We start from the raw sequence: 13,433 nt of genomic DNA on the forward strand, positions 1-13,433 counted from the left end.
TTCAAGACTGTAAAAAAATGTTTTAACTCTCATAAATTTGAAAAAAGATACTTCCGTCTCCAATTCATTTGTCTGATATGTTCTAACGAAGGAGATTCCTTTGTTCAGTAATTTTTCTTCAAAATTAGACAATGGATAACTTGAGATATTAATTACGAGTTTTTCGTCTAACTCCGTAATCCTGTCTTCTTTGATTGTTCCTTGTCTTTCTCCTTTTCTTTTTCCTTGTCCTCCTCTTCTCGTCTTTTGTCTCCTAATTGTGTTATTGGTAAATCCGGTGGTTTGCTCGGTGGTAGATCCTTGTCTAAAAAAATATTTGACGATGTTCCAGGTGTGGTGTTAGTCGAATCAGAAACCTGAGCTCCTGTTTTCTGAGATTGTTGAACTATAGGTTGTCTTGTGGTACTTAAATCGCTGTCTGAAACCACGCTTTCGTCTGAAGAAGCTGGCTGTTGTTTCTTGCCGGTAAACCTCCTTTTTGCATAGACTTGTATGCTTCATTCAGCTTGTAATCGATGGTATCACGCTTAAACTTGCGTCGTTTTGTTTCTTGTAACTCCTTTCCATACTTTTCTAACCGTATGTTAGTATCTTCCAGGATTTTAGCCCAATGGTCTTCCTCTAATCTTTCTGACAATTCACGTTTTATGTTGAAGATTTCTTCTTCTAGATCCCGTATGGTTTTTGCAAGTTCTTCTATTAACAACAAAATTAGATCCAAGGAACACTTGTTTAAAATCTCAAACCATTTTTCCATGAATTTCGGATTGTTGTTCAGTCTGTATAGCATAGGTCGAATGGCTAGTCTAAGACCTCTAGGGATCCTTTTCACCCGGTGATATTGAATTAAGGTTGTTGCGTGTAGTCGTTGATTCAACTCCCGGCTGGTTAAGTATTCCAGTTGTTTTAATTGCTGTGTCACAGATCCTCGCTTTTTTATAATATTGACCTCCCGTAAATATATCTATCCTTCAGGTTGTCATCGACGATCTGAAAGAGAAATTCACTAAAGGGCTGATCATAGTTCAGGATTTGCTTTCAATGTTTATACGCCTGACGATATAAAACTCAGATTGAGCCACATAAAGTTGTTAGATTTGAATAAGAGAAAAGACTCCACCATAGGCGTGCACTGTCGAATATCTGTTGTCTATTTCTATGCTTTTGACAACATGAAAGGTAAAATGAAAGAAGGACTCGCGGTAACCGTCCAGTTCCCGGGCGGCGAGCTAGATGTCGGTAGTCCGTTTGGACAGGAATAAAAGTTGAACGTATCATGAACGGAAACAGAAGTGAGACCAAAATCTAAAACCCAAGGCTCGCAGGTTTCCATTCATGTATGCGAGACTTTGAAAATACGCAGATAACGCAGCACAAATTAAACTACAGAACATTGTTAAATAACCAAAATAAGCTCACAAGAGAAACCTATTATCCTCACGCACTTTGGACCCCCGACGAAGGGGCAAATGCCCCGAAATGCATTGGGTTTTGTCTATATTTTGTGTTTTGGAAACTTTATTTTTTGATTGCATTTATAATGTTGAAACAATGAAATAATTACTGATCTCACAAGTAAAAATGTATGAAGTAAAAATGCAAATGTGATATTCTCATGATGGTGAAACACTGATGAAAATAAATATAACGGTATAATAGGAAAATAAGAATTTTTTGTAGTGCGTACTAGAGTCCTGGTGATTCATTGCACCAGGCCTTATTCATAGCTCTAACCATTGAGCCACGCTTCTCCACTCCACTCCGCCAATGGTGCCCTACGCGTTTGAATCGTACCCATCCAATACGTGCGTGTGTGCGGGATGTGTATCCATTGAAATGGTGTCCTACGCGTTTGAATCGTACCCCTCCAATACGTGCGTGTGTGCGGGACGTGTCTCCATTGAAATTGTGCCCTACGCGTTTGAATCGTACCCCTCCAATACGTGTGTGTGTGCGGGACGTGTCTCCATTGAAATGGTGCCCTACGTGTTTGAATCGTACCCCTCCAATACGTGCTTGTGTGCGGGACGTGTCTCCATTGAAATGGTGCCCTACGCGTTTGAATCGTACCCCTCCAATAAGTGCGTGTGTGCGGGACGTTTCACCATTGAAATGGTGCCATACACGACGTTAAACGCACCATACACGTGAAGGAATCTCACAAAATACTCTGGGGACACCTGGGGGACAAGTAGTAGGCCCTGAATGCAGCCTGGTTGTCATGGATACTGAGATTTAAATGTGTGCTACAGGTGTCCTGCAAAAGTCAGTTGGTCTAAAATATACAATGTTGCAAAATGATTGTGGAGCTGGAGCTCACATTTTAAACCATGCAAATATGTGTCTGGGGCTTACTTTTAAAGGGATTGGAGGAAATGTAGGGTGCATACTGATCTGGCCTATCACACTGTACTCCTGAAGCCGAAAGACCCTCAGCAAAACAGATTTAAGGATGCATGTGTCTGTGAGAGAGCACTTGCCTGCACAACATTGGAGTGGACCACACTGCTGCTGTCTCTGCATTCCCTGGACCCTCATGGCGCGGACGATGGAGAGGGCACAAGCTTTTTCTGATGAGGAAAACAGGCCCTGCTGGATGCCCTCCTACCAGAGTACCGCAAGCTGTATGGGAGACCAGGGGAGCAGATGAGTGCTTAATGCACTAGCTTTGACTGTGCACATGTTGTGTGGGTGTCACAACAGGCATTGTGTATTGGTGGGACAAACATGCAATGTGGTTTTAGAGAGTCCCAGGGAGTGTACATGGTGGCGTCTCTCATGCAGAGCATGATGTTGTTCATGTTTGTTCAGTTCTCACTTGCATTGTGCTTACTGTGACATTCAATAAATAGTGAATGACACATTCAGGCGTGCTAGACCTTGGTGGCTTCATTCACAAAGTCCTGAGATGTAACAGTGTTACCCCCGGGCTGACTGCGGAATGTACTCACAGATGTGTATGACTTGTAGGGACATTGGAGTTCTGGACTTTTTGATACTGTCCAGAGGTGTCAGGGACAACACCCGAAGACCCCTGAGTTCTACCTGTCTCGGTGCACAAATAAACAGAAACACGGGCTTCTCGATGGTGGCGTCAAAGACCAAAGGTTTATTACTGCAGGGACACAGAAGTCACAGAAACTACACACAGGCAGAATCTAGGAGCCTGTTCGATTTGTACAAAGTGGGTTGCTCCTTAAATACAATTTGTTTAGCTTGGGGCGACATTCTTCACATGCTAGTATGTTTCTAAACCTTCATGTCCTAAACAATAAATATTTGGCGTTACACAGGAATCGTCAACAATATCTGATGTCAAAACATTACGAATGAGGGGTTCCCACTGTTCCATCATAATCCCATGTCAACTTTTCGTTCAAGAGCCGGACCGCCTCATCGTAAATTTCGTTACCTCCCCCTAATAAAGGCCCAGAAGGAAAGGAGCGGAGCCAGGTGCAGAAGATAGAAAAACAGGATAAGAGATGTTCATGGGTCGTAAATGGGCAAGGCTACCAGCTTCGGCCGTCTAATCATGATCAGGCCAACGAACACAAGAACCAGTATAGCAGGACTGGCCTCGGGCCGGGGAGGCAGCTTTTGCCGAGTCATGCGGCCACAGCGTTTCTGTCCTAAAGTGCACGTGTCACTAGCAAGGTGAATCGCCGGCTAAAGCTTACGTGTCCTTAGTGAAAATGGGTTGATCAGGGGTCACTGTGTGTCCATTGACTATGTGAGGGCAAGAATACAAAATGGCTGCCGTAATCTAAAATGGATGCCATGGGTGAAAACAGAAATGTGGTTGTAACAAGAGTGCTCTTGCTTGTAGTATAGCGAAAACACCAGGATATGCTAAACGGATCATTTGCGGTTCACTGGTACCAAAATTATGAGTTTACGACAATGTTGAAAACACGGGTTCAAATCGTCACGGAACCTCAGACCCTCCTTTTGCCCTTACATAGGCAATTACTCAGTCTATGTCAGAGTCTATCTCGATATTCATCAGGTCAGTGATATGTTGTTGTATCATCATCCTTTCTCGTACCTTGTCTCTAAACACAGGTGGTTTTCTAAGACAGGTTGCAGCACAGAGGCTACACAAAGCGGGACCACATTGGATAATAAGGCAGCACGAGAATAGGAATACTAGGATAACACCAACGACCATCAGAACCTTCCATCCCCACGCTGATAGTAGAGTCCAAAGCCACTCCATTAAGGGCCAGTTTCCCTTGTCTACGTGAATAGAGTCGGAAATCTTGTGTAGCTTAGAGATCGCTTCGTATACAGTCGGAGCATTATTGGGTATAAAAACACAGCAGCTCGATTGGATCATTCTGCATACCCCACCTCGATCTGCAAGTATTACGTCAAGAACCATACGATTCTGCAACGTCATGAGACGATCAGCCTGGAGCTCAGCTGTTAAGTTACTAAGGGCACCAGCAGTTTCTGTAATAGTAGATTCAACTACCCGTGTTAGCTGACGTAGATTTCTACTATTGGCCATAGGCCCCCAGAATGGAAGGAAACCTCTGAAGAAGTCTCCGGCTTCCTGACCAGCGGTATCTTCTTTGCTGAAAACACCTCTTGCTACTCTGGTCTTGTGATAATCTGGGGAAGCCGTGTATGTCGGAGGCAGCAGTCGAGCAATATAACATGAACCTGAAAAGTCAGCAGGCAGCCATGTATATGCCCTATCCTGACAGATTAAGTAGGTACCCTTAGCAGTTAGGAAGGCAGGGGAGGAGTTCGACGGCTACACGTAAGTCTCAACACAGTCACTCCTCCCTAGCCGAGCTCTTGGATTTCTCCCATTACCTTGCAAGCAGAATTGACCTCGGTGAGGTACGACCCAGACTGGAGTGGAGCTCTTACGCTTGCTTTCACCCAAACTAATACTATACTCCGTAGAATTCCAACTCAGATAAACCTGTAGTTCATCTCTAGGGACAGATGGGGAGTTATTGACGTCTATAATCATGTCAGTTATTCCCTTTATCAAGGCTTTATTAACAGATGTATACTTAGCGGAGCGTGGAGGGCGCGGGGGATAGGTTTCGAGAGCATAGACAAACACAGTTTGGAAGGCCCGACATGATCCATTATAGCTAAAAGGCAAGACCAGATAGGGAATGCCTTTATCCATAGTGTGTGGTATCAAACCACATACCCAGCAGTCTGTTGTGTTAACTACCAGTTGGTGTTGGTGCAAGAGCTGTACAAAAGTGTTGTTTATGAATTCTGAGCGTCGAGCTTGCTCATGTTCAGGGAACGAGTGAAAGGAATGAAAAGAAACAGTAGAAGGAGAAACAAGATTAAGGGGAGGTACTGTAGCTGTTATCGGTGACAAAATTAAATGCACACCAAAAACGACTCCACCCACCAACGTTATTAAAACAATCAAAAACGTAATTGCACATTGCATCAGAAAACATTTGTTATGAAGAATCTTGTAGAGCCTATTTCTGCGAACATAAATTACATTCTCTCGGTGCAGCCCAGGAAGCTCCATCTTCTACAATCCGCTCGCGACCACTGATGATATGTACGTAGTTGAAAATGCCTCTATCAGCCCTGGGAGTTCCCAGAACTAACAGAAAGACCGACCTTGTGTCTGGCCCCCGCAGATTCAACTAGGCACAAAGCCACGACCCTACGGCTACCCAGACGGCAAGGTTATTAAAACAACATAACATACAAGAAAAATACAAAATATTAGCAAACTTCCTGGCTGGAGGCAGCGTATCAAATTAAAATATGTACAATAGGCAGTTTCCTGCTTTATTTGTCCTTAGAATGAGAACGTAAGTTGTATCTCAATTTTCCTGGAGTAGTTTGATCCGGAAATAGTCTATTTTCAGCAGGGGTCACAATGTTCGAGTTCGCAGATGGCAAATGTTCGTTTGATGCAGAGGACAAGTGTTCAGTGTTCAGAGGAGCAGTTTCCGAAGGGGAGTCAGAGTTCGGTGAGTCAGCAATCAGTTCTGCATCGCTAAAAGGAACGTATCTAGGAACTGGTTCGGTTTCAGAAGCACCAATTCCTTTTCTCACCCAGTTATCATAAGGAAGTGGAAGGGGTACACGCTTAGCATGTGTCGCGTGGACCCAATTCTTTCTGCCAGCCACACGTATAGCAGTCCTCGTCGTCAGAAGAACTTGAAATGGTCCGACGAACTTGGATTGGAGATTTCTGGTCCGTCCAAAGTTCCTAATAACGACTTGGTCGCCGGGCTTCAGCTGATGACCTGGACTTTCCGGTGGCTTTGGTAATGCATCGAAAACCTGTTGGTGAATGAGACTCAATTTAGCAGTCAAGTCGAAAAGGTAATCAATTAGCATTGGATATTCCAGTTGTTTGAACTCTTTCGGTCTAGGTACCCCCCAAACATTAGCAGGTCGACCGAACACAATCTCATAGGGGCTAAGCCCTACTCGAGAATGTACAGTCGCTCTTGTGGATAACAGGGCCAAAGGTAGTGCGTCTGGCCAGGACAAGCCCGTAGAAGCTTGTATCTTGGCCAGTTTCAGCTTGAGGGTGCCATTGTACCCTTCAACTAAACCAGCAGACTGGGGGTGATTCGCACTGTGAAATTTTTGTTTAATATTCAAACCTGCACACACACTCTGCATAACTTTCCCTACGAATTCACTTCCGTTATCTGACCATACAATCCGTGGCATGCCATACCTGGGGAAATATTCCTTTAGAAGGATTTTGGCAGTGGACAAGGCAGTATTGTCTTTTAGTGGATATGCTTCGATCCACCTTGAAAAAGCACAGACTACCACTAGAACGTACTTAAGGTTATTACACCGATCCATGTGAATGAAGTCTAACTGAATCACTTCGAAGGGGCAAGAAGGAGGAGCGAAGTGACCAGCGGGTGTGGGGATTCCCTTGCCAGGATTATGCATCAGGCATATCATGCAATTTCTCACCACTCTTTCTGCACACTTACTAATTCCATCATTCTTCCAGACTGGAGCCAACATCTTACAAATCCCTTTTGAACTGATGTGCGCTGCTCCATGCGCCATCGTTACCACCGCAAGCACATACGCATCAGGCAACATCCAACGCTGCTGTTCCGACAAATCAATCCAACATCCACTCGAGTCCAATTTACCTGTATTCTCTTTCCATGCAAGCTTTTCCTCTTCAGTCGCTTCTTCCTGGATTGCTTTCACACTTTCCACTGTATCCTCACACATTCCCGAGTCAGTAATCCATCGTGCAGACGTCGCAACATACATTCTACTCATCGTATTCCTAGCTGTCTGTTTAGCGGTCTCATCAGCAAAAGCATTTCCACGACCAACATCATCCGTGATTGCTCGATGAGCACTGCACTTCACAATCGCAACTTCAGTCGGCAAGGTTAGAGATTCCAACAAGTCATTGACTAGCTGACCATGCTGGATCTTAGTCCCATGGGATGTAATGAAACCTCTTTCCTTCCACAAACGGCCAAAACTATGCGCTACGCCGAACGCGTACTGACTATCTGTGAACACATTCACTCTCTTTCCCTTAGCTAAAACACACGCTCTCGTCAATGCAATTAATTCTGCAGCTTAGGCAGAATTCTGACTCACTCTTGCAGTCTCCACAATCGTACTCAAAGTTGTTACTGCGTAAGCAGCTGTTACATCACCATTTTCCAATTTAAAACAAGACCCGTCAACATACAACGTGCCATCTGGATCTGATAATGGAGTGTCTTTAAGATCAATCCGTCCTTTTGTCTCTTCCTCGGTTCTGAAACAACAGTCATGAGATTCAGAATCACTCGACTCCTGACCAGTCGGCAACAATGTTGCTGGATTCAATACATTGCATCTTTTAATCTGAATATGACTTGCTAGCAGTGTCAGCTCATAACCTGATAATCTAGCACTGGTAAGGTGCTGTGTCTTGGTTCGATTCATGAGCGTGTCCACGGCGTGAGGAACCATGACCACTAGCATGTTGTTCATGACCAAACCAGCAGATTGTCGAATGGACGCTGCAGCTGCTGCTGTAGCTCTCAAGCAACTAGGCAACGCTCTGGCTACCGGATCTAATGTTGATGAAAAATACGCACAAGGGCGTTGTTTATCACCAAATCGTTGCATCAGAACACTCAACGCACAACCTTCTCTCTCGTGAACATAGAGTGTAAATGGCTTACTGTAGTCAGGTGTACCCAACACAGGAGCTGAACACAATGCATTTCGTAACTCAGAGAAACTTTGCTGACATTCAGCAGACCATGGCACCGGACTCGGAACACCTTTTCCAGTCAAGGCCACCAATGGTTTGGCCAAAAGAGAAAAATTTGGGATCCATTGCCTACAGTATGAGGTAATACCTAAAAAAGGCACGCACTTCTCTCTGTGTGCTAGGAACATTCATCTGCGTAATTGCTTTTATTCTCTCTGGGGTCAACCTTCTTCCCTCCTTTGACAAGAGATGACCTAGGTAGGTCACTTCTTGACAACAGTATTGCATTTTTGAAGGTGACACCTTGTGATTTAGATTAGACAAATGATGCAGTAGGGAAATTGTAGCTGCTTTGCAAGTTTCCTTGTCATCGGCAGCCACTAGAAGATCATCGACATATTGCACTAAAGCAGAACCAGGAGGAAGTACAAAGGAGTCTAACTGACTTTTTAATGCTTGGCTGTAGATGGATGGGCTTTCACAATATCCTTGTGGAGCACGTTTAAACCTGAAGCTTCGACCTCCTAAAGAGAAGCCGAAAATATCTCTGCTTTCTTCGGCTATCGGAATGCTGAAGAAGGCATTCTTCAAGTCGATAACTGAAAACCATATGACTGTAGCAGGAATCAACGTTAACAATGCAGTAATGTCTGGAACCACAGGAAACTGTGGAATCACAATTTTGTTAACCTCTCTAAGGTCGATTACAAACCTATAGACTGGAGGCTTCGAAGGATCAGTGCGTTTTAAAATTGGTAGTACAGGACTGTTACAGACATTTCCTCTAGTTTCCTCTATTACGTCTTTCTTGATCAAATCTTGCACGATCAATAAAAGCGCACGTTCACCTTCACTAGAGATCTTGTATTGTGGGATTCGTGGAAGTTTGACATTTGCTTTCAAAGTAACTACATATGGAGGAATTTCCAAAAGACCAACGTCGTTAGGACCAGTCGCCCAAAGAGTATCAGGGAGAGAACACAGCTCCAGTGGGAGCGCATCCATTGATAAGTACATCGGGGAGATGATTCTCTTACCTAATGTAAGCTGTACTCCTGACGGAGAACAGTACAAAGTCGCGTACAGGCGTTTTAACAAGTCTAAACCAAGCAGATTTTCATTACACCCAGTCGTCAAAATTAGGGGTGCTTTCAATTGACGGGGTCCAACAGAAATAGACAAAGGACCAGATACAGGATTGTGAACAGGGGCGCCTGAAAAACCTACTGAAACGTTTGTTAAGCCAGACAAAGGTGCGCCAGGGAGTTTCGCATGTATGATAGAACTTTTTGCTGCACCAGTATCCAACAGAAATGGTTCGACTACACCTGATGTTGCTACTGCGACATAAGGCCCACTCTGATCTACTGGAACTGATACTACTCCCTCTCTTTGTCCATGGCTGTCCTAGTACTCATTTTGCTGAAATTCTTCACTAACTTCACAGTAGTCTTCAACGTGATACTGTTGAGATCTAGTAGGTTGTGCAGACTGTCCATTTCGCTGATCAAAATAATTAGAAGGACGATCATTCGTTTGTGGAGGCATAGCACCTCGTCCTCGACCTCTAGAATTTTGCGTAGAACCACCACGACCTTTCTGAGCTGCTGCAGCATTATTTTGTGCTAGTACTGGACACTCATTCTTATAATGACCTTCCTTTTTGCAGTATGCAAACTGATTCCATTGGTATTGTGGTCTCTGAGAACCACAGTCTGTCCTCTGATATGGCCCTTGCTGTGTATTTGTCTGATTCGTGCGGGGCGGATATGCCTGCTGCAAAAGGACTTTAGTTTTTAAATCTTTTGTTTTCTTATCTGACTTTTCTTTCTCTTCTTTATCCCTATTTTCATAATACTGGGCAGTTGCAAGTATTTGCGCAGTCGTAGAGACAGCCCACGCACTTTCAGAATCTTTTAATTTATTGCTGAGCTCTGGTAACAGATTGTGCACAAATTTATCAACAAATAATCTCTGTCCTCCTTCCGTGCTCATATCCTGACCACTGTGATCTACAAAAGTTTCCTCAAATCTTGTGAAAAAGTCGGAGACGCTTTCGTCCTTCTTCTGCCTGCATGCGGACAACTTGTCCCAGTTAACGCGCAATGCTGGCATCAGAGTTTTCATTAAATCAATTATTCTACCAGGCAAATCAGCAATTAGAGGTTCGGGTTTAGAACCACCAATCTGTTGACCATCAGCAGCTATTATAGCTGCCCAATCACCACCAAGGGCAACTGGATGATTTTCTTTACGAATTTTAGCCCAAATTGGTTGTGGTACTACATTGCCAAATAACATGTCAATGTCCGCTAAATTCATTATGCAAGCTTCAACTGTTTGCGCCAACTCTTTGTAATATCCAGCTGGATTTTTATGCGGATCTGGCAAGGCCTGTTTTACTGCTAACACTTCAGCTCGCTTCCATGGAATGTGTATCCACACTCTCTGGAATTGGGCCGGAGCGGCTGCAATACCATGGGCCGCATCAGCTTGCACAGCTTCGCGCCAAATTGGAGGAACTTCTCTCATAGGATATTGACGACCTTGTCTCGTACTCCGTTTGTCTAAATCTCTTGGTGAACGAAGGGAAGGATCGAATCTAAAATCTAAAATTAAATCCATTGCTTCCTTTATCTCCTGACCAACTATCATACCTGCAGCAAATTTTTGTTGTACTTGGATTAATTCATCCGGTACCTGTTCAGATTCGCTCTCCTCTCATTCTTCACGTAAAAGGGAGCACATGACATCAAACACATAGCGCTGTGTCGGTTCCTTCCATTGCATGAATGTATCTAATACATCTCGTACACTATACCTTCCCACTTTCGAAATCCACCTAAGGGCAGTGGAGTCTAAAATTCCACGTTCTTCACTACTAGGAAGCTGGCTACGTCTCTGAACGGAGTCAGAGACAGAACTCCTAATCAAGGTTTTGTAAAAGGGAGATAGAATATTAGAGACAGAATCAGTGATTCTCCGACGAACAGAAAGCGGAGTCATATAGCTTGCAGAAGTTTGCAGAAGAGTAGTAGTCGGGACAGAAGAAACAGCAACAGTAGGGGTAGCAGGCAAAGTAGCTTGTGAAACAACAGGTATTAGTGGTACAGGCATAGGCAGAGGAGCTGGCATCCCTGGAAGAGGGGGTGCCGGAGGAACATTAATATTGACCACAGGGGGTACAGGAGCTTGATTCAGGGGAGCAGGAGCAGGTATACCAGGCTGTCCAGCAACCGGTAATTGAACATTCGGTAAAGGTGGAGCCGTAGCACCCTGTGCATACGGTGGGGGTGACCTCAACAGGTAAGACAACAGGGGATCCTTTTCAGGGTCCTCTACTATCTTAGCTGTACTCGATGGCAAGGCAGGATAGCACTTGTCTATCGCTAAATTACGCTCTCTATTGGCCACCTCCATTGCCTTCTCAGATTCATTGAGCTGCAACTGCTTGGCAGACTGCTCTAAAGTCAACTCTTGCTCTTTTTGTTCGTTCTTTAACTTTTTAGTTTCTCTCTGTTTGGATTCTTTTCGCCAATAACGGAAAGAATCAAACATTGCCGGCCGGGCTTTCTTCTTAAACAATTTCCTTTCCAAATTATCAAGAATTTCGGGTTCAAAACTACCATGCAGTGGCCAACTAAGGACACCGTCTTTCTCCGTGTATCGGATCCACACCTCATTATAAGATATAGGACCCACACCATGTTTACAGTAAAGATCATAAAGAGGAGTTCCAATCGGAGGAACCAGACACGAGTCCTCCAACCGGGAATCCCTGTTGCAACCAAAACACGACAACATACAATTTTTCCAACTTACCATTTTATAAACCGGAACACAGAACAAACACAAACAAAGATGCGCGCTCGAACTAAGGACTTAGGCCTACCAAAAGCGAACAAATGTATCGATACCCAAACTAAACCAAATGATTATCGTAACTAGAACAACCAGTGATAATCTTACGAAACCAAACCAAACCAAGAACTAAAAAGGATTATCCAAACAGGAGCAAACCCTTACGAAGTAACCAAACAGCTAGCAACCACTTAATACTTAACTGAGGTACTGAAGACGTCACCAAGGAGAAACCCGTCTCGTCTCGCCGTACTAAGGTCTGCACCTCGGGTCCAAGACAGGGCGACAGTCAAGGCAGCGGACCACTGCAGCCGTCCGAACGGGAACCCTCGTGGAAGAGAACGTCGGGCCACTTTTGCGATATGCCGGGATCGATGAAGTGGGGCGCCTCCTTCTGGAATCTTCACACGAAGCTTCTCGAACTCTTCAGGCTTTTGGACCGGTACCGAATGACGTCGCCCCACGTTGGGCGCCAATTGGAGTTCTGGACTTTTTGGTACTGTCCAGAGGTGTCAGGGACAACACCCGAAGACCCCTGAGTTCTACCTGTCTCGGTGCACAAATAAACAGAAACACGGGCTTCTCGATGGTGGCGTCAAAGACCAAAGGTTTATTACTGCAGGGACACAGAAGTCACAGAAACTACACACGGGCAGAATCTAGGAGCCTGTTCGATTTGTACAAAGTGGGTTGCTCCTTAAATACAATTTGTTTAGCTTGGGGCGACATTCTTCACATGCTAGTATGTTTCTAAACCTTCATGTCCTAAACAATAAATATTTTGCGTTACACAGGAATCGTCAACAATATCTGATGTCAAAACATTACGAATGAGGGGTTCCATCATAATCCCATGTCAACTTTTCGTTCAAGAGCCGGACCGCCTCATCGTAAATTTCGTTACCTCCCCCTAATAAAGGCCCAGAAGGAAAGGAGCGGAGCCAGGTGCAGAAGATAGAAAAACAGGATAAGAGATGTTCATGGGTCGTAAATGGGCAAGGCTACCATCTTCGGCCGTCTAATCATGATCAGGCCAACGAACACAAGAACCAGTATAGCAGGACTGGCCTCAGGCCGGGGAGGCAGCTTTTGCCGAGTCATGCGGCCACAGCGTTTCTGTCCTAAAGTGCACGTGTCACTAGCAAGGTGAATCGCCGGCTAAAGCTTACGTGTCCTTAGTGAAAATGGGTTGATCAGGGGTCACTGTGTGTCCATTGACTATGTGAGGGCAAGAATACAAAATGGCTGCCGTAATCTAAAATGGATGCCATGGGTGAAAACAGAAATGTGGTTGTAACAAGAGTGCTCTTGCTTGTAGTATAGCGAAAACACCAGGATATGCTAAACGGATCATTTGCGGTTCACT

Source organism: Lissotriton vulgaris, chromosome 3_2 (assembly GCF_964263255.1).
Source record: "Lissotriton vulgaris chromosome 3_2, aLisVul1.2, whole genome shotgun sequence".
Classification (NCBI taxonomy): Eukaryota; Metazoa; Chordata; class Amphibia; order Caudata; family Salamandridae; genus Lissotriton; species Lissotriton vulgaris.